This window comes from Kogia breviceps, chromosome 20 (genome assembly GCF_026419965.1).
Source record: "Kogia breviceps isolate mKogBre1 chromosome 20, mKogBre1 haplotype 1, whole genome shotgun sequence".
Lineage (NCBI taxonomy): Eukaryota > Metazoa > Chordata > Mammalia > Artiodactyla > Physeteridae > Kogia > Kogia breviceps.
This window is the reverse complement of record NC_081329.1, coordinates 588,585-610,951: the sequence shown is the minus strand read 5'-3', so window position 1 is coordinate 610,951 and position 22,367 is coordinate 588,585. Positions and strand designations below refer to the sequence as shown.

Below are 22,367 nucleotides of genomic sequence, written 5' to 3'. Positions count from 1 at the left end.
TTTTAAAAAAGTTTAGCTTCACTCTGGATTTCTTACTCTTTCTTTGTGAAAAAAAAAATATATATATACATGCATACATACATGTGTGGTTTAAACTAAAGTATGGTTGTAATTATTTGATTTTATCCTAGATATGAGTGCTTTAGCACCAAACCCTTGAGAAGTATTAGGAGATTTTTCCTTAAGGATGTTTGGATGGTGCGAATTTGGTACCACGAAGGAGATAGAGTGATATGTCGAAGTGAGAAAGTAAATAAGTACATTAGGGGCAGTGGGGTGCATTTTGTTGTTGTTTTTAAGAGTAAAGTTAGCTGTACCCTTCTGGGTTAGACCAGAGCTTCTACGTAGTTAGGGCTAAAAACCTAAGCCACAACTATTGAAGTGTTTAATGAGTTAGATCTTCCAGGAACCTGGTTCTTAGCTCATCCAACAACAGTCATAAATACAAGTGGGGAACTTTCTGGCCGAGGAAAGGATTTTGCTCTGTCACATTGATCTGGGCAAGTTTAAAGCATATAAACATAGATATTAAGTTATCAACCTTAAGTGTTTATATATGAAGTGATTCCATATCCTCAAACACTGAATATTTTTAAAGCCAACATAACACTTGATTCTTTCTTCTAAGAGAGAGACTTTACAATAGTAATTCATTATATTTAGTTTTATCAGATTGTATGGCATTACAGATTAGTAATAGATAATATAAAATACATGAGATTTGTATGGCTTTTGTTATAGTGTTGTCTAAAATGGAAAGTTATTTTTTGTAATACTTGTTTACGTCCAAGGCCTTTCAACTTGACGTCTCAGTTTAGGTATTTGGAGTGTGGTGGGGTTTTTTTGTTGTTGTTGTTTTTGCGGTACGCGGGCCTCTCACTGCCGTGGCCTCTCCCGTTGCGGAGCGCAGGCTCCGGACGCGCAGGCTCAGCGGCCACGGCTCACGGGCCCAGCCGCTCCGCGGCACGTGGGATCCTCCCGGACCGGGGCACGAACCCGCGTCCCCCGCATCGGCAGGCGGACTCTCAACCACTGAACCACCAGGGAAGCCCTGTTGTTTGTTTTTTGACACGTCAAAATTTGTTTTTCCCCATAGAGAATAACATTTTAATGTGTAGAAATGATCTGATCATATGTATTTTTAGCAGCCTTGAAATGGTATATATTTTAATATTTTAAGAAACCAGTTGTTTTAAAATTGGTGTTTATATGTTGATTTTAGTTAGGAACCTAGCTGCTTAGTTACAAATCCTATGTGTTGAAGTTTTGAAATATCTACTCTTACTTTTTTACCACAAAAGGATGAAAACAGCTCCCTCTTTGGTATCCCAGAAACAGTGTATACCGTAGATGTCACTGATGGGAAATTCATTTCACAAGGGAAGAATAATTGAAAAGTGCCCACAAATATTTGAAGGCCCATCGCTGCTAAATAATAGTTCAAGGTGGGAAACCACATACTATAGAATCTGAAAAAGTTTCTCTCTTAAGTGTTATTATCCCCTGCTCTTAAAATTAAATACTATTTCACATAAAAGTCTTGTTTTGTACATTTAGAAGGCATAATGGATTCTAGAGCATTCCAAAATGGCTAATAAAAACTAATGTAGAACAACACTTTAGTTTTTGCTATTTAGACATCTTAATCTGAAATTTTTTTTAATTAAAATAACGTGTGGGCCTTTCCGTGACTCTTTTTTCATGTCAGCGTCTGCACAGCCCTCCTTTTTCCATAACCTTAAACTGTTTCCTGCAGGTAGAGGGAACCTGCTGTCTAGAGGCCTGTAAAATGGAGCCTGGAACTCTTTTTCTGCTTTTCCTTTGAAATAAAACAAAACCACCATATATAACAAATTTAACACTGTTAACGTTTTCTAATTATTTAACCATTATTTCACTTTACCTCCCTTAAAAGTTGTACATTGGTGGAGTTGACACCTGGCTGTGCTCTTAAAAGTTTATTTGTCTTTCAATTCCTGTGATAGTAGGGGGCAGTACATCTCCTTGATTACCTTTGTTCAGGGAAAGCTGAAAGGCCAGGGTAGTTAAACAAGGCCATTTGGATCTGTGAGGTCAAAGTCAGGTGCAAGGAAAGTGGTTAAATGCCTTATCATCCTATTGAGTGCACCACCGGTAGAGTGACCTTGATGGAGGTAGAAAGAGCCATTTGGCTTTTTCATGACAGCCACCCCTGCTTGTTTGATCACTGCCACATCTTTACATCCCCCGTTTTCCTGTTTCCTTCTTTTTGTTTTCCAGTAGTATTTCCTCTGGTCCTAGGCCATCAGCGTGAAGGGGAGAATTAAAAATTCGTTTCTTTTTAATTGATAGTAGATTTTCTACACTGATGGGTATGGAGATATTCCTTCATTAAAAATTAAGGTAGTCAGGCTGGCTGACTGTTCTGTATTTGCTTTTAAGGATCTTTTAATGGTGATGATTAGTCTCTTTGCAAAGAAGCTGCTATCCTGCTACTTTTCAAATTGTTTCTGGGCTGTTAAACAGAGAGACCTGCCAACCTCAATTTTAGCAGTGGGAATAATGTTTGTTTTAACAAGTGTCCAGGTATGTTGACTTGAAGGGTTTTAGTAGTTCTGTTGCTGCTGTCCTAGAGCCGTCACTTCTCTTAAAAAGGTAAAGCCAAACCGGAAGGTTTTTAGTTTATATTTCTTAACTTTATGGCCAAGATTTTCCTTGTGATGTATTTTATGTTAACTCCATTAAAATGGAATTCTTGATTAAATATTTGGACAATTATTGTTCAGTTATAGGAAGAATTTTATTAAACACAATACAAGAGCTAACCTTTCTGGAAACTCCAGTTAAAGCAATTAAGTGCTGCACGCAAGATTGTTTTCCTAGGCAAAGCGGTCAAACATCAAAGATCGGCGTTTACGCTTTACTTTTTGCTGAATTCTTTTTATTACAATTAATCAGTACTAAGTACACATCGTTTCATAAGGAAGAAACAACTTGGCCCCTTATCAGAATTCCTCGAATATCATTTCAGACCCTATCATCACGCAATGAATTATGTAACACTAAAATCTGAGGAACTCAAAAATCACCAGATAGTGTACCGTCAGGCAAGTCAGATTTTCTTGACCGCAAAGGATTTATGTCTTTAAGGACTTTTTATTTTTAAAACAGACATACTGAATTGAAATATGTTTAAAATGAATTATCCCTCCCCACCTCCCCCTAATCTGTTCTCACAGTAAGGACCTTAGTTCAGGCTCTTTCCGTCTCTTGCGTAGACTTTTTCCTGAGCCTTCTCGTCTCGTTTCCCTGCCTTCTGTCTGTCCGTCCCTCCTTTAAGCCAGCCTCCACATTATCATCCGAGTTGCCATTCGGAATCGTAATTCCGAGCATGGCACGTTCCTGCATTAAATCTTCGTCGTGTCTTTCGGATTAAATCCCAATTCCTTAAGTGTGTCTTATCAGGCCCTTCGTGACCCCAGGCCTCTGCCTCCTTTCCGCGTGTACCTTTCCATGCATGCTTCAACATTTTCACTTGGTCGGTGCCACTTACCTTCTTCCCTCTTCACAGGTCTTTCGAGAGCCTACCTGCGGGGCATTTCTTCTTTGAAGCCTTTGCTCTTTGCCCCAGGCAGAGTCTACAAGACTTCCATGGCACCCGGGACAGGTTTCTGTTAGGGCACTTAACACATTATACTGCAATCGTTTGTTTACAGTTCAAGATCACCTAATCCAGGCTGCCTATTTTATAAGTGGAGAAGCAAGGCTAACCTTTGATTTGTTACGTATTTACTGAGTCCTAATCTCTGTGCTATGCCTTTTACACAGACATTATTTTTACCTCATCTTCAGAATGAGAGTTTTAACTCGCGGAGTTAAATACTCTTACGATCTCCGTGTTAAAGATGGGGAAAGAGGCGCGGAAGAGGTGCGCGCGTTGCTAGTTAGACGTGGCACGTGTGCCTGCGACGTGCTCCCGCTGTCCCTCGAGGCCGGCGGGCGGTCACCACATCCCTCCGTCGGAAGCGACTGGGCCCCACAGCCCCTGACTTGCGGTACCGTTTTGGCATCAAGAAAAATTGTTATGGCCTCTTAAAACACCTAATATGTAGCAGACGGTTTATGAAGCAGATATTCTTACTCCCTATTTTATAGATGAGAAAATTGAGGCTAAAGAGAGTAAGTGATTTGCATAAGGTTATTCAGCTGCTAAAGTACAAAGGCAGGTTTGCTGCTCCTCTCAGATGTGTATCATTCTTCAGTACTGAATTCTTCCTCTAGTTTAAATATCAGATTGGGTTTTGTTCCGACTTCAGTCCTCACTTTGCTGTACCTGTAAGTTCTCTTTACTGTTACAGGATAGAATTATGTCAGTGTACAACCTTTCCTAAACATTGTCACCATTGAATGTTACAAATATTTCCATGTCCGTTCAAGGCAGATCATGTAATTTATCAGCAAGTACTTATGGAGAGAGTATGTGTTTAGTATTTTACTCTGTTTTTAATCTTCTTTAGATTTTTTTTTTTTTTTTTTAGTGACCCATTATCATAAATGATCATCTGTGATATAGCTAATGTCCACTCCTTGGCTAATATGCAGCAATGATTAGCATCATTGATTAGAAAATTAGTAGATTATGCCTGTATTGACACTTCTATTCCCTATTTAATGGTTTGTTTACTTAATTGATGACTAATGCCTTTACCGTTCAAGGCTATTAACACATCAAAATGGTAATTATTGAACCTGGCAAGATGATAAATTATGTTTGTGTTTATTCCTTTGTGCCCAAGGCTAGTCTGGAGTTCTTTTCCTTCCTTCCTTCCTTTCACGTTTTGATATGCTAAGAACTTCTGCTTAGGAAGTCAGATAAATTAGCATGTAAACTATCATCTGGTGGTATGACCTTGGAAAAGTTGCTTGACTTTGAGTTGTACCTGTGAAAGGAGGTAAGTAAAGCAGATCAGTGGCTTTAGGTAGTATGGATTCTTGTAGAGGTCCTGTAGGATTTCTTCAGTTAGTTCAAAATTCTTGAAAAAAAAAAAAAACCAGACTGCAGATGGTAATAAAACATAGCATGCACAATAAAATATACAATAAACATGTATGTCCTGCTTCTGTGCGTATACTTGCATTTTTGTGAGGGTGTCTTTGGTTAGGGAAGTTAGGGCTGTAGACTGGATTTTTTTGTTAGTTCAGCTTGCCTAAGGAATAAGAAGAGACAGCATCCCCTGCAGAACAAATCTGGGAAAGGTGTATCCTGACTCACCAGCTTCCAGGGAAATGGGCAATGTTCGGTATGCTTGCTACGTTTGTGTTTGGTTATGATAGAGACTCGGAAGAGGAAGGTGGCTGTCCTCCTTCTGAATAGATAATTACTATTCCCAAGCTCCATCATAGTACCTTGGCCAAAACTTTTTTGAAACTATTCTTGAAATTGAGTTTATTTGCAAGACGCAGGTAGTTCTTGTTCTATAGGCTTGTCTCATTTTGATCAAATACCAATTCAGCTAGTATGATGGTTTGCCTTCCTTCACGGGCCTAACAGACCAACATTTGGCTATTTCACAATGTTAGATCTCTACTCAGAGAGAGAGTATTTACTACAGATAAATATATTCCATGAGGCCTTTTCAAAAGAGAAATATCAGTGTTATGTTGAGAAACGACTGCATTATCTGAAGAAGACGGTAACTCCTGAGATGGCCTGCGGAAGGCAATTATTTTCATGTGGATGAATTCTAGTATTTTTCAAAGAGTTGAGTGGCATTGTATTATAGCCACTTTCACATGTCAAGATTAAGGACTGAACCCTTAATGGGCAGAACAGTTAAATTTAAAATTTAGAAACTAAAACTTTATAGTTGTTTCTAATGTATAATTGTTTATCTTAAACATTCTTAGACTTTTTTAAACCACTAAGGGCTGTAAATGCGTGATAATATGTTTGATTTCTTTAAAGTATATTTAAATTTCATGCATATTGCATTTCACACAGAAAGCTAAGCGCAGTCTTTACCTTTATGCTCCCAGTTAGGAATACGGACTCACGGTGCCAGGTCTTTTCATACATTGAAAAAAATTATTCACTTTCATGATCATATCAGTATAAACACTTGGTTTATTGAAATGCCTATTACTAAAACGTATTTATTCAAGTAGTGCCTCAGTTTCTCAAGAGCTGGGCATTAGAATTTTAAATGTGCACTATCTTTCCACCTCAGTAAAGGCAGAGTTAAATATTAAAGATTTTTAAAGTATATTTATGGAGAAAGAAAGTAGATAGGATTTTTTCATTTAAAAAACATCTCCTTGTGTGTATTTTATCAAAAGCATCTCCAGCCCCTATTTCTGGGAACATCTCAATTAGCAGTAACCAGATATCCACCTCTAAATGCCTAGGATGTACTTTAATGAGATACCTCATGGGAAGGAGCCCGATTGTTACCAGTCTCTGCAGTGTAGAATGGAAGCGCTCTGAAACAGAGAGAGCTGGTTCCAGGCGCTAATGAAATGATAGATCATCCCCACCATGACCCTAGTTCAGAGGACCTTACTATTGAATAAAGGTAAATTTGAGACCAATATTGAATTTCTTCTCTGTTTCTTAAGTTCACCAAGAATAAAATTCTGTATATATTAGCCTGTTCCATTTAGGGGAATTCTTGTGTTACACTTATTTTTTGACAACTTGGTCGATCATAAGCCAATGAGAAGCTGGTGTCTGAGAGCCTGGTTCACATCGTGAAAATATATGTCAGCCACGAAAATCAGCCTGCTTTTACCACAGGCTAAACCGTGTGAGGCGGCAAAGCTGACACCCACAGCAAAGCGCTGAGTTCTGTGCCTGAGAAGCATACAGACCCGCTGCACTTCGGTGGTTGTGAAAGGGCGGGATGGGGGGAGGGAAGAGGAGGGGAGAGATGGCAGGAGTGGTCCAGGCGTTTCGCCATTTCTGTTCCATTTTGTTTGTTTAAAATAACGCATGAGATCTGAAATTAACAGCCTTTTGTGATACGGTTCTATACATGCTATTTATCACACTACCTCAACTCCACTTAAATACAAGGCAAGACCCATTCTGTAGATTTCTGTTAAATTATTAATTAGTGTTAACCTGGTTTTTTCTTAAAATGACATTTTTTTTAAACCCAGTGATCATTGAGTTTGTCATTGTACCCTGTCGTGGTTACTGTAGCAAATTTTTTTCCCAGTCTTTAAAATTAGAAATCAATATATAATATTTAACTATAACGTATTTTAGGAATGTATGTGATTTCTTAAGGAAAATCAATTCATGCATTTTAAAAAGTGAATTTACTCAGCATTTTAAAAAATTTATTTATTTTTGGCTGCGTCGGGTCTCGGTTGCTGCGCACAGGCTTTCTCTAGTTGCGGCGAGCGGGGGCTGCTCTTCGTTGTGGTGCGCGGGCTTCTCACTGCGGTGGCTTCTCGTTGCAGCGCAGGGGCTCTAGGCGCGCGGGCTTCAGTAGTTGTGGCACGTGGGTTCAGGAGCTGTGACTCGCGGGCTCTAGAGCGCGGGCTCAGTAGTTGCGGTGCACGGGCTTGGTTGCTCCGCGGCACGTGGCCTCTTCCCGGACCAGGGCTCAACCCCGTGTCCCCTGCATTGGCAGGCGGATTCTTAACTACTGCACCAGCAGGGAAGCCCTACTCAGCATTTATTGAAAACCTACTGAAAACCTATTGTGTACCACCTGGTATGCTTTTTACCATCCTATTCATAAATCATATAATTTTGAGTCCATGTAGCCTAATTTCTTTCCATTTATGTATACACTCAGTCAGTCGTCCTATCAAGTGCTGACTCCACAACCAGATGTGTTTTGGATCTGCCTCTGTTACAACGCAGTCACAGTCATTTTCATCAGTGTCCTCACTAGCTTCCCTGACTTTAACTTTCCTCTTCAGTCCCGAAAAAGCGAATCATCTTTCTCGGGGATCTCCTTGATTTTCTCTCTCTCCTACTCAGGAAATCATAGTGTCGCATCAAGAAAATGTTTGAGCCTGAAGGAGGCAGGGGTGGGATTGTGGAGAGGGCATGTCCCAGGCAGAGAGGGAGGTGCGTGAGCAGAGCTGTAAGAGTGGAGTGAGAGCGGTATAGAGACACAATCACATAACCTACTTGGGTCATGAAGTTCATGAAAGAGAAATTTGCAAGGTAAGGAATCTCAGAGGAAAGGGTTTCTTTTGATGTTCATTTGGGATCCATTGGGTATTTGGCATAGAACACAGGGACATAACAGAATATGTTTGGGGGAGGATCTCTCTGGTGGATGAATTATAAAAGGGAGATAGTAGAAAGAGAGAAACCAACAATGAACTTTTCCTACTGTTGTTTTCAATGCATGACTTCCTCTGAAATCTTGCATTGTATCAATGTAAGCTTCACAAAGGCAGGAGCCTCTGTTAAATTTGGTATTTGCTCAGAGCCGAGCACACTGCCTGGCACTTGGTGGTGCTCAGGGAATATTTGTTGAACTGAATGAATGAGGACACCAAGACCCAAATAGATTAAGTGACTTTTTCGAACTGACACAGCTAATCGCGACGGACGCAGGACTGCATATTGCTGCTCTTTTGACTGTGCGGTGCGAAGCTGTCATTCAGGTCATTTCCACTAGCATACCTTCTTCTTTCTTCCTTGTCAACTCTTATCTTAACTTCTCAACTCATTTCTTCCAGCAAATGATTGCGAAGTATCTCATATCTTCCATACTCATGACAGCCTCCATGGAGCTCTTAGTAGGTTGCTTTCATACCCAGATGTAATTGGTTAAATTATTTATTCTACTGCTTTTTTTTTTTTTTTTTTGGATGGCAAACTCAAGGTCAGAGACTGTATCTTCTGTTTAAGGTTTTGTTTGTTTGCTTGTCTTATTTTTCAGCAGCCCTCCTCTCCCAGAACACACGTACTCAAAACACTTTCTCTGAGCATGGAAGCTTGCTGACTGACTACCCAACCTTCAAATCTGCCTTTTAGTTCAAGTTGTTGAGAAGTTACACACGTACAGTTGAAATTATTTTTGTCAGGTTGGAAAAGGACCACTTAAAATCTACTTGATATTTTTGTAATAGTTGAAACAAGTAGTGAAATGAAGTTTTTAAGGGTTTTCCAGCTCTCCACTTAAAGCAACAGTCTTGTGAATTTAACTAGCTAGTTTATCATTTTGCAACTTAAAAGCAAAAGGAAAAAATGTAAAGATATTCTGTCTGATTCTGTGAGACCACCTTGAAATAAGATGCCACAAAAAGAGAAGTATTATGTGAAACCATTGAAAAAACTATGAGATGACCCACTATTATTGTCTGACTCTTACTCAGTAATATTGCTCAGTCATTCTCTCTGTTGTCAACATATTGCTTTATTTTAGTAGAACAGTGTAATTAGTGGAGTAGTTTAGTCCAAGTATCTCTTAGTTGTGTAAGTATTTTGTTATAATATCTTTCCCTGAAAAAAGTGTTATTCATTAAGTGTAATAGAGGCTCTTACTATGATTAATAAAATGTTAAGGAATCAATGTTTTTAAATAGACCAAGAAATTGCCACCCTTTTATAAACATTTGTAATTGTTAGTGAATCATTATTAGATCTAGAGATCTTTCCCTCACAGTTGACAGGATAAAAGGTAGAAATACTGTATTCATGAAATGTGAGTTTCTCCAAAATATGAAATGTTCACATACGATTCAGAGACATCCTGATATTATATAACTTTCCAGATTTAAAACTTTTTGGAGAAAATTTCACAATTTACTTCAGAATGAATCAAAACTACTAAACTATGAACCAGGCTTATGCTGAATATGTCAGTAATATGTAGCTCTACAAGGTATTAATTTAGAATTTTTAAAGTTGAAAAAATTCCACAATAAAAACCCTCAGGCTTTTTATGCTACAGAAAGATAATTTGAGAGAAGTGTGTGCTTTCAGAGAGATTTTGTGAGCGAGCCATAAGTCAGTCTAGTGCTCATGTTTACCTTGTAACTTTATCACCTTGTAACCATGTCATGTTATTTTGTCTGTCAATGAGATGAATATGTTAATGTTAATAGACATTAATATGTTTGTTCGTTGAACCAGAAGCTTTTCTGAATATGTTTCTGCTCTCACCGCTCAGTACTGCCTGCCTAGAGATGCGGTTTTTGATGCTTTTACTCCCTGAATGAAGCAAGTTTTCATCGTTGAGAGTCCTTTGACATATTTTCGAGACAGAATTTCTGAGCTAACGTCACTGAGGTTTCTTGGAGGATGGGGCAGGGGGAGGGAGTATTGAGTCATAATTCTTAGGAGAGTTGAGTAAGGTGATCTACGTAACCCAATCGAGTTATTTTCTAATAATTAAGTCTTAAGGAAAGGGCTTGAGCAGAGTGAAATCAATGTTTGCAGTGGTTTTATACACATTTCTAAAATAAGACCCTTAAATGTTTGGGGGGGCAAATATATTTGCTGAAATTTTAGAGGACTGGACATTACTCTCCCAGCTATTTAATAGTAATAGTAATAGTGCACCGCTAGAGTATTCAGTTTACTTTAATGCATATTGAGTACCTGCTCTGGGTTTATAGCAGTGATTTATTTAATGTAAGATATAAGAAGCTCACTAATAAGTACACAGGATGGAAAGAAAGTAAAACGAAGTAGTCCTCGTAACACTAACATTGAATAAATATTGACCTGTTCGTTGTAAAAATAAGGTTTTTTTTATTTTTAAGTTTTCTATTTCTCATATTAGAGGCCAAAGTTAAGTCCACCTCTCATTTCTGTATTAAACTTTACTAAGCAGAGACAAAACTAAATCATTACTGAAGGTTGAATCCAAAATATAATACCATTTTGAGTAGTAGTTTTAGGCTGCCAGGCTGATGGCTTAGTTCATATTTTAATGTAAATCACCAAAGAATAGATCAAAACAAAGCACTGTCCTAGCCCAAGAAAGATGCAGTTCTTCATTGGCTGGGTTTTTAGGCATTTGAAGATGTACTCATCTCCTAGGGCTACTGTGACAATTATTACAAAGTGAGTGGCTGAAAACAACAGAATTTATTGTCTCACGATTTTGGAGGCTAGAAGTCCTACGTCAAGGCATTGGCGGGGCCTTGCATCCTCCGTAGGCCTGGGGGAGAGCGAGGCCTTGCCTCTTCTGGCGGCCCAGGCATCACTCTCGTCTCATCGTCACTTAGCGGCCTTCCCTCTGTGTCTCTGAGTATCCTTTCCTCATCTTACTATTTCTTTATCGTATAAAGGGACATCAGTCATTGGATTTAGGCCCACCCTAGTCCGGTATGACCTCGTATTAACTAATTACATCTGCGAAGACCTAATTTCCAAATAAGGTCGCATTCTCAGGTTCTGGGTGGACGTGAATTTTGGAGACACTACTTAAACCGCGATAGAGGAAAAGGAAGTAGCGTCGAAGAGGGAGGTAAAAAAAATGGTGTGTTCTTTGCTGTCCTCAGCGTTTTGCTTTCCCACATTCCTTAGTGGGTTTAGATGCGTTAGAATTGAGTGTTCATACCTTCATACTCCTATTCTTTTGAAGATATTTTATCTGCCAAAACTGATTTTTGCTTCTTTTCTCCTGAGTCTTGTGGGAACTTCCAGTTAGAGAGCCATGGAATTTTGAATGTTTGCTGTTAAGTCAGAGGGGAGATCAAAATTTAGTTTTTATACTTCTTTTTTTATTTCCAGAATTTTAAAAGCTAGAAAGAAACAAAAAATTATTGAGACTGCCATACTACAGGTTATAGCACTCGGAGAATATAGTTATAACCCTTCTGCTTGTAAACTGAGTGTCATAGTATAGTATGCTGTAGTCGTTAATTTTGATAAACTTAATGTGGGTATGGTCTGTTGCCTCTCAATTTCCCTATAAGTTTTAAACTTATAAACTATCTTTTAATGAAAAAAGAAGCAGTTTGATAAATGAACTTTATGATTATCAACAAAGCTTATTTGTAACTTATTCAAAAAAATTACCCTTGGCTTTCAATTTAAGTTGCAAAATTGAAATATCCATATATACCAGAAAATAGTTTTTAAGAATCAGCTGTGTTTTAATAAACATGTGCAGTATTGCTCTGTGAGAATGAATAGATAAATGTAGGTCAGGAATTTTCAGAGGTTCGTCTTCATCCTCCAAGACAATAAATGGTACACTGAAGTCTGAAGTATTGTATTCCCAAGGAGTGATGGATGAGATCCTTTCCCGAGAGCAGCTATTGGCTAATTAGACATGGGAAAGGCCCTTTCTGGGTAGCGAAGGGAGGCGACAGACAAGGGAAAAGCCTCAGTGCTCAAGCTGTACCTGGCTTACCGTTCTGCTTTGGATCACCCCTGCACGAGGAGAGTTCCTGTGTGGAATATAATAATGCGAATATAGTTTAAACCCATCTCCATGAACGTTCACCTTGTGAATATCCGGTCTTAGAATGTTAGGATGGTCTGTCCCTTTTTGGGGTTTGGGGATGGAGAAAGGGAAGGGGTTCTGAATCTGGGACTTTCTAGCAGTCGGATGTTTTGCAGTGTTTCTAGATGGGGGTCATCTGCTCCGATTCCTCATTCAGACGTAAGAGAATATATCCACTTACACTTCGGGCAATCAGTCAGCCTTCTCTTCAACTGGTGGGGTGTCTTTGCTGCATGAAGAGCCCAGGTGTCTCATCCACCACCCTCTGAAGTGCGTGTTTTCCCACGTGTGACTTGCACACAACTTCAGTCCAGGGGCTCGTTGGAGGAGGGGGATGTATTTTGTTTTTTATTAATTTTTTGGGGGGTGTGTGTGTGGTGGAGATGTATGTTAAATTACAAACGTTTTCCTTCCTTTCTTGTTTACGTACCATTCACGATTAGAAGTGATTTTGATTAAAAATATGCTTTTAAACAGATATCTGCCAGATCTTCCAAAGCAAGTGTAGTTTATTATATGAAAGTATATCTGAATCTCATCAGAGAACATTTTCCGTACAGAACGTTCCCCAAATGACAAGCCTGGGGGCATTTGGGTTGTAGGTGCCCTTTCCTCACCGCTGTTCCCAGCTTACTTCCTTTGGAGGAGGAGGAATCGGTGATGATCTGACCTACAAAACGTAAATTCCTAATGCTATTCATAATCATTAAATTTATAAAAAATGTTTTAAGCTCAGAGGCAAAAAATACAAGGCACACAAACGTTTCATGGTCATCTATTTATTAAATACCTAGTTTCTCATACTTGTTTCAACAACAGGAGTTACTTTGTTGACTTGTTTTCCTATAGAATTAGGATCCACAGTATATTTGACAGCGGTCAGGTTTCTGCCTTACGCAGGGCCACGCACGTAGCATAAGGACAAGACCTACTTACGGCTCTGAGTGTCGGAGATGTGGATGCCCGTCTGTGATCTGCTGTCGACCGCCTGGCTTGGTTTGGACAACAGAATCCTAATCGCGACTCAAAAGACCTGAAATTCTTCCATCATACTTTTACTTAAGCTGACACGTAACATCCCTCTTTTCAAGTGTAAATTATCCTTGACCAGAACTGTGTTCTGTGTTCTGTCTGTGTCTACACCTACATGGAAATTTTCCTGATAATCAAAATAAACATTCCTTTTTTATGATCAACGTTTTTAGTTGAGTTGATTTTAAGAAGAAACACTCCAACTTGATATATTAATTCTAGTAGTTTCCCCTTCTAGTGCTCTATTAAGCTTTGTACCCACAAGTTCTTTAATTATGTCCCAGGAGCCTTTAGGTAAATGGAAAACGAACAAAAAAATCGTGTGTGTGTGTGTGTGTGTGTGTGTGTGTGTGTGTGTGTGTGTGTGTGTGTGTGTTTTAATTAGCCTGTTAACATGATATCTTCTTTGTTCCCAGTAATGGAGTAGTTACTAATTTATCTATGTTTACGACTATTGGTCACAATTATAGTGGAGCCGGCTGAAATTCCTACCCTGCCTTTGTAATGTGATGGGTTCATTTACGTGCTAGGTTATCTCCTGGTTTTATATCCTTTAATCATTTCAGTTCTTAACTAGGAAAGGAAGAGGAGGAAGAGACTGTTAGATGCCTATGCTTAAGTTACCATTTTATTCAAAAGTTAATTTAAAAATGATATTCTTTTAAAAATGTATCCGTGATTTTCAAATTGTGTGACTACAGGATCCTCGCCAGCGGGATTGAGAATGGGTTTGTCTACTGTTTTTGTACATTACTTATTTAAAACTGGTCCTGTTTTGCTCTAGTTTTATGAAAGTTTAAATATTCAGTGAAATTACTCAACAGAAGTGTTAGAGAACAAATCGTATTTATGATAGAGGATATGTTTTTATATGTTTAACATGAGATTGAAATGCCAAAGTACCAGAGGAAACTTAGGAGTATTTTGCAGTTCTTAAAACGTTGATACTTTAGTGGCTTATATCATTAGAAACCTTGACCTCTCTTCCACATACTTCTTTATTCTATTCGTAAATTTAACTTGTGTAAATGACAGGTGGTAGCAAGCCCACACTCAGGGATTTCATCTTCACTAATTCATCAGATGTTTTACCTTTCTATAGTCCCAGATGGTTTTAATATCTGTCTCTATTGAACAATCACTCAGATGTGTCCATCTCCATTTTTACTGGATAAATAATAATTCATTATCTCTCAAGTGACTATGCTAATTGGATTCCAGAAGAAGATTCAAGATTCGTACATACTATCCTGTTCAAAATTTGCGCGCGCCCTGTGTGCCTATCTCTGGTACATTTGAATACATTCCAGCTTACGTGGAATTCATGGCGCAGTTCTCTTTTGTTTAAGTTACTTAGAATAGATCCTGTGGGGAAGCCCTAAGTATAACCTCTTTGCTTTCTAAAAATGGCATTTACCATTGCAAAATAAGTCCCTGGTGGTATTACTTGACTCATTTCAAAGTGACCTACACTTGATTAAGTGAAGTCTCATCTAATAGCTGAAACTCCTCAGAGATTTTTCGTGGGTGTTTAAAATGAATACTTCTATCTAAAGCCATCTTAGTCTCTAGCAAACCTTTACTTTCCCCCTATTTTCAGATTTAGAAAACAGGTTTATTTCTTTTTTTCAGTTTCCTATGAGTAAAAACAAAATAGATGATGTGGCAGTGGTTCATGTGTATGATTTTAAGTTTATTTGGGCTCGGTGAGGAGAAAAAAAAACGGGGAAGAAATAAAAGTTTTTAAGACTGGCTTGCTGATTTCTTCGATGCTGGAGGAGTATGTTTTTAAGGTTAAATTTTTATAAGTTACAAAATGCTGATTTTTAAGGTGAAGAGTGGTATGCAGAGCATAAAAATTTAGCGGCCCATTGTATTCTTTCAGGGTTTGTAAACTACATACACCCATGTATATGGGTGTGTGTGCGTATATATATATATATATATATGTCTATTTAATTTCTTAAGTTTTCATCGTGCTGATTTAATACTCCAAGTTTACTCTTGCTTTGAAAAAATTCCTCTACGACAACTGCCGAAGGGAACTTTGAGGTCTGACGGTGACGCCGAACGCTTCCCAGGATGGGTGTGTGTACCGGAGGATCGGATGCTCTACACGTTACAGGAGTGGGTTGTCCAAAGGGGAGGCTGAGGAGCGCAGCTGTGCCACTGTCGCCGGGTCGTCGGTGACGCCACTTCTGCCGCCTGCTTGAACCTGCAGAAAGGGCACTGACGTCTGCTGCTTAAAGTTAAGCTGTTGCGGAGAGACGCTCTTTCTAAAGCCACATCTCTTCATATACCACATTTATGCGTCCATGCGTTTAGTTAGTGTACGAGATTTAGGGAAAAATAATGTGAGCACGATGTATTGCGAATATTGTGTATGTTTCTGGTTCTGAGGCACGCGGCAAGTCTCTTAGGCCAGTTAAACCGCCTGCATACGTGATAGTTTGAACACTCACTTTTCTGCATTACTCTTTAGATTCTTTTAAGACTTGACGGAGACTACATCTTAGAAAGTGAACTGACGGTTGAAGTTAAATTATTTTGCCAAGATCTGTGTAACGGGAGAGCGGAATTGCCCTTGGTGCGTCTTTGCTCTTTTTTCAGCTGCTCATATTCTTAATTCCATTTCACTCGTCTTTCTTTGCTGGGTCTGGATCTGATGGATGACTGGTTTTCTGGTGGTTGTTGTTTTTGTTTTTGCGGTGCGCGGGCCTCTCACTGTCGCGGCCTCTCCCGTTGCGGAGCGCAGGCTCCGGACGCGCAGGCGCAGCGGCCACGGCTCACGGGCCCAGCCGCTCCGCGGCACGTGGGATCCTCCCGGACCGGGGCTCGAACCCGCGTCCCCCGCATCGGCAGGCGGACTCCCAACCACTGCGCCACCAGGGAGGCCCTGGATGACTGACCTCTGAGGTTTCTTCTCAAAGACAAATTGTAAATAACTCAGTTGCTGTAGAGCTGTGTTGTCTTAATTTCTTAGTTCTGGCAAACTTCTTAGAAAGCTCACAACCGGAAAATGATCCGATTTTTTGGAAACAGTCTTGTTCCATCCCTGACCATGTATCCAGACTCACTTGGGGTGATTCTGTGTTAAATGTCCCGAAGGCAGTTGCCAAACAGGGATGGGACTGAAATAGTTCTGTGCGACGCCTTCTATTTCAAATGGCCGTTTCGAGGATTGTGCCGTGTTCTTCACACCCTTTACGGAGTGTTAGGGTGTCCTTGCCTGCTGTGTTTCTCGGTAGAACTGCTAAGGGCAGGGCTTCTAACTATTCTCTTTCATTCAGAAATCGCCCGTTTGATGAAAACCTGTAAGTACTCTTGAGCCTCTGACATGAGTAAATCGCTGCGCAGGGCCCGGGCCGCCTTGTGCGTAGCGAGAGCCCCGCTTTCGCGTTTGGGGGCGGGAAGAAAGGGCTCCCTTGGCCTTAGGACAAAGCGGAGGTCAGCGTTCCTCGAGGTCCCTGGAGAGGAGAGTCTGGTAGCCGCGTGCAGGCACTGCTGACACTGTGGAAAACAAACAAAAATAACCAAGTCCACAGTTTATTTCCCATGGTCACGGGGTTCCTGAAAGTTAGAAACTGGTAAGAAGGGATCTGCGTAGGGCCTTTCTTGCCCACCTCCTATTCCTCCTACCGTAGCTTTTTGTCAAGGTTTGTAATTTTTTTTTCCCCTTTATTGGGTAGTTTCTCCATTGCATTCTATGATTTTCCTTTAAGACGTTATGTGAATAAACTACGTACATTTTCAAGATGACACTTTTTCTAATTACAGCAAAACTATTTAATAAATTTTATATGTGAAATATGAAAGATCAGAGTTCATCTACTTTATTTTTCAATACCTATTTTTAATAATCATAAGTGTTTTATACCCTTCTGAAGTTATTGTTTCTGGTAAAGGAAATGAATATTGAAAAATAAAGCAAAAAAAATGAATAAAATTATGGATATGCTCTGGAAAATACTTGGAAAGGTCTAATTTGGTAAAAAAGGGGACAAAAATTCATTTATAATACTTGGACATTACATATACTTTGTTATCATACCAAGTATAAATTGTATGCATGGTAACAGCTGTTTCTAAAAATTTGCTTTTGTAAAATGTCTTTCATGAGCAGATCTGAATATTAATTTAGTTTACTTCGTTCTGTGGAGTTGAAGTAGCTTTACATTTTTATTTGTTGAAAATTTGCAGTTTTAAGAACATTAAAAATAACTTTGAAAGCGTGCCTCTATCTAAAAGTAACCAGTCAGTAAAGTTAAGGAATTAGCCAGACATTCTCTATAATGTCATGTAGAAAACATGCACTGAATCGTTAATTTGAGGCCAGCCGTTTTCGTGCCGTTTAAGGGCCGACTTTCATGGTTGGTGTGCGATGCCACCCTATTCCTGCTCCTCATACACTTCGTATCATTTTTTAGCAAATGAAATTTGACCTTCACATCACATACAGAGTTTTCTTTTGTTTAGTAATTTAATCTCCTGGAAAAAGTATGACGTATGGCGTACAATTTTAGTTGTATTTTTCAGAATTGCCCCCATCCTGTGTCTTTCATCTTCATACCGTGATGTGATTCTTGGCCACTAGAGGGCAGTAAAAAAATTGATGTTAATAAACATCATTTCAGCCTTTTTTTAAGCTTTTGTACCACTGTTCTAGACTGTCAACCCTATAAAGTTATCTGGGTGTCTGCTTTTCAACCAGAAAGGAAGTGCACAAACCAGAGTAAAATTTACCTGCATATCTTCGTAGATTGTAATTTAAAATCATCCCTTTTTTGTTAGTAGTAATAAATTAGTTATGAATCTAGACAGACATTATTTAATCATGCAGAGTTTTAGAAACATGATTTAAAATACTCTTGTTTCATTAACATTGGGGTTTATCCTAGGAATTGAAAACTTTATGGTTCATGGTTGTTGATTAAATTTTATTGGATAGATTTTTCTTTGCACATTTTATTTACTAGCATATTTTACTCGAAGGAATGTTTGTCTTATAAGATTGGAGCTAGAAAGTAAAAGGTTCAGTAAGTAAAATAATTTGGAGCCCAATACTTATCCATATTTTTCAGTAACTTAATACAGTATAAGTGTTGAGTTTAGTTTCTTGTTAGACACGAAAATGTACTCATTTAGCTTGAAAAGCCAAAAGTCTCTGTAAATTTAGACTGTTGTGGCTTTTCTAACTGAGAAGTGGATGGAATTACTGAGTGATAGAAATGTTAAGGTTCTCCAATGATACTACACACATTTATGATTTATTTAGTCCTGTCATGAAACGCCAAAGAGCACTCTTAGGGATTAGTCAACCTCTGCTTTTATATTATTTTAACTTACCTTCGTATTTATTTTATTTTATGTATCTAAATTCGTTAGTTGGAAAGTTACAAATGCATTTATCATAGGCAGCCCATCATCCCCAGAACGCCGCAGCCTGAAACTCAGGCTTATGAATTCTTAATTACTGACTTTGAGAGTGTTAGTGTCTTGTTGAAAAAGCAAAGCTTACGATATTGAATGTGCAATTTGGAAGAAATGAGGTATGCCATTTGTTTTTATTAAGCTGGGATTTGAATGTTTGAAGAAAGCATTGAGGGAGGCATTTCCTTAGAAGTTGAGGTAATAATCCTCATTTGTGGTGTTGAAAATATTATTTTTACAGTACTCTCATTCTTTATAAATAAACACAGAAGTTTATGCTTGAAAGAAATAGGTTTACTTTATGTGTCTACTGATAAATTACTTTTTGTCGTTTTTCATCCTATGGAGAATGCTATAGAACTTCAAAATTAGAAGTAGACGTTTTTGATCTCTAAATGGGGTGTCATTTTCTTCTGATGAAAATATCAACATATTGATGTAGGATTTCCAATACATGAGGAACTGTTTTATGATGATATTGATATTCTTGAAAGATAAATAAGTAGATGGAGTTATAAAAAGTCTTTTCCCCTGAAGTTTTGCCTGCATGTTTAGAAAATAAATATAAAGAGAGAAAAGATAAAAGAAAAGGAATAGTGATTTGTTTAATGGAATCTATATTGCACTCTTCTTTGAATGCGATTTATAGTAACAGGAAGTATTTCAATGCATTTTCAAAAATTGAGTCAACAATTTTGAGAAATTATGCTCCATATTACTGCAGAATTTTTAAAGTGGTTTTCAAGCACCATCACAGTTTTATTCTCTCCAAGCTGTGTAGAAGATTCACTTATTTTGGTCACGTGAAGCTTCTTTGTGAAATTGGTACTAAAAATAAAACAAAAACCAATAAGAACTTAATTTAACAAGTCTTAAGTGGAATCCTGAGTTTTACAGTAATTTGACCACCATCCTAAATTTCACTCTCCCAGTCTCTCAAAATGAAGCTTTTCACAAAGGAAGCTGTAGGAAGCTGTTGGCACAGTTAATTGCTAAAATTTCCTGGAAGGTATAGCATGCCAGTTTCCTAATGGTGTTTTTCAAAATCACAAATTCCCTTCGGTCAAAGTGTGAAAGAAGCATTTTTGAAATACAGTTTTTGAGTTTATTTGCAGGTCTTCAGTAACTAATACAGTAACAAATTTGCTTTAAAAATATATTTTTAATTTAAAAGGCTGTTAGTAAAGATGAAAGGTTAAAATGTGAGTTCTAATCATATTTGGAAATTTGTATATTTGAAAACCATTAGTAAACTATTTAATGAACAATTAATTGTGTCAGTTTAATTTTTCTTTCACACGTTAAAAAAAATATTTTGTGAAGTGTTCTTAGGCTTCTTATTTTAACTCTGGGTTTGCGTCTTGGATTTCCAGATATAAAATGAATTCTTGATCAGTGACTAAAGTATGGTTTTAATATGTCAAATCTCAGCTGACATCTTTTTTAGGTAATTATTTCAGAGAGGCGAGAATTGAGTATTTATGGAGTAATTCTGAGATGTATGCTGAGTCATTTTATTGATTTTGAAAGACACAAGTAGTTAGACATTTCCTTTTCTTTTTATCAAATATTAGTTTTTTGGAAGAGTAGCTTTTGTTTGTTTTAATATAATCCCCTTTAAGAATTATCTATTTCTTGGGACTTTGAGTTGAGAAGTTTTATTTTGTCAGAGTGAATAGAGTATTTATAACACAAACTCTGAAAAATAATTCAAAATGAGGCTAAGATTTTCTAAATTAAGATTTAAATGTAACAATAAACAAGGAGACAAAAAATCCTGATATAAACCTAAAATTTACATAGCTTTTCTTTATGTTGCACTTTTTAACAATAAAAAGACACTTAAATCCCCTTTGCCTTGACTTTTTGAAATTTATATATAATAAGTATTGCTTAGGTTTGGTTTTTGTAGTCTTCAAAAGGAATTTTTGAGTTGAAGATTCATTACACTGTAAAAATCCTCAATTTTGTACTTGCATTGAATATTTTTACATGATAGTTTATTCTATTTTTAAATATAATTATAATTTACTTCTAAGGCAGTTCAGTCATTTTTTACTTTGTATCAAAATTTCAGAGGCGATATTTGCTTTTGTGGTCCATTCTGTCCCCGCCCCGATTATTTTGATGAGGAACAAAGTACTGTGCACCAAAGAAGCACACTTTCTTCAACGATGTACAACATTTTAGTAAATGCAGAGACGGTATCTTAATGGAATACATTTAAAATGCAATATGAATTAAATACTGAAGTATAAGTTTATTAACCTAAAAACAAAAGCCATCAGTTATAAACTGAATTTTATTAAATATTACACTTAACTAGCAGGAATGTATCTATATGATATGTCTGTAACTTATGAACTATAATGTAAATTAGATACTTTTCATTTGGACATACTGAACTGGAAATATTCATTGAAAAATACATTTGGGAGGACAATTATTGTTTTAAGAAAAATATACATTTTTTGTTACACTAATGCTTTTGAGTTTATGGCTCCTTTTCTTTTAAAATAATGATAAAGTAAACTCAATTATTAATATGTTTAAATCCATATTGTAGATTTATTATGTACTCCTTATGTACAGATCGATTTCATTTCATTTTCCTTCCAATGACATGAACAGAATATAATGTGAAAGTATCATCAGGAACTGTGATTTAAACAAATATTACCCTTAAGTCAAATCCTGCAAATATGATTGTTTAATATATTAATATGATTAAATGCTGGCATAGCAGAACAGACTCTTCACTGCATTTTAGGTTAGAAAAGAGAAAATAAAGGATCTTTCTTAACCTTTTGCAATTTTAGTACAATTTTCATTGCTAACCTATGGAAATACCTACATGTAGACCATTATCTTGTACGTGGCCAGATTGCATTGCCTCCAAGAGCTTTGCATGATTTGAGAAGTGCACATTCGTGTCAGTTCCTTTCAGAAACCACAAGTAGTTATTACACAGGAATATGATCTATTTTTATGGCCTTCTCCCATAGGATGCCTTCTTTGTAACAGTACAGTGTGCTTAAAAGAGGTCATTATATTGAAATAAAAAGGATTCAAGGAAGCAGATACCAGTGCAGATCTTTGTAGATGAATTACATTAGGATTTGAGAGTCACCACTAAAGTCAGTTTTTTACATTTGTTTTAGCTTACTGCATGTTATATACTTAAAGTTTGCATTGCAACTAAAAATATTATCCAAATTCTTACTTAAGAACACATGCAGGAAAAAAGTACTTATTTGTTCTTCGGGTATTTTTTTCTTTATGAATGAGTCTCCATCTCCACAGTTTCATATTCAAGCTTCAAAGCAGGACTCATTAATGCATGTTTTATATATGTGTTCACCAAACTACAAAATTGTTTACTTGCTTTACCTAGTGGTGGCGTTTTTAAGCGGAATAATAGCGTCGTCGTTGTTTCCATGCAGCATTAGAAATATGTCTTTGCAGTAGAAATAGTATATAGTAGGAATAAATAGT

General features: G+C 37.5%; 1 protein-coding gene across 18 annotated transcripts in view; it reads left to right on the top strand.

Moving 5' to 3' along the window:
• The window catches only part of TENM3 (teneurin transmembrane protein 3), a 1,278,657-nt gene that overhangs the window by 951,645 nt on the left and 304,645 nt on the right, over window positions 1–22,367 (top strand). Inside the window, exon 1 of one of the 18 annotated variants that reach the window (XM_067022811.1) lies at window positions 6,530–6,551. The exons of the other annotated variants lie outside the window; for them this stretch is intronic. The gene's annotated coding sequence lies outside the window, so the exon portion shown is untranslated. Of the gene's footprint in view, window positions 1–6,529; window positions 6,552–22,367 lie in introns of those variants that run through there. 18 annotated transcript variants of the gene reach the window in all.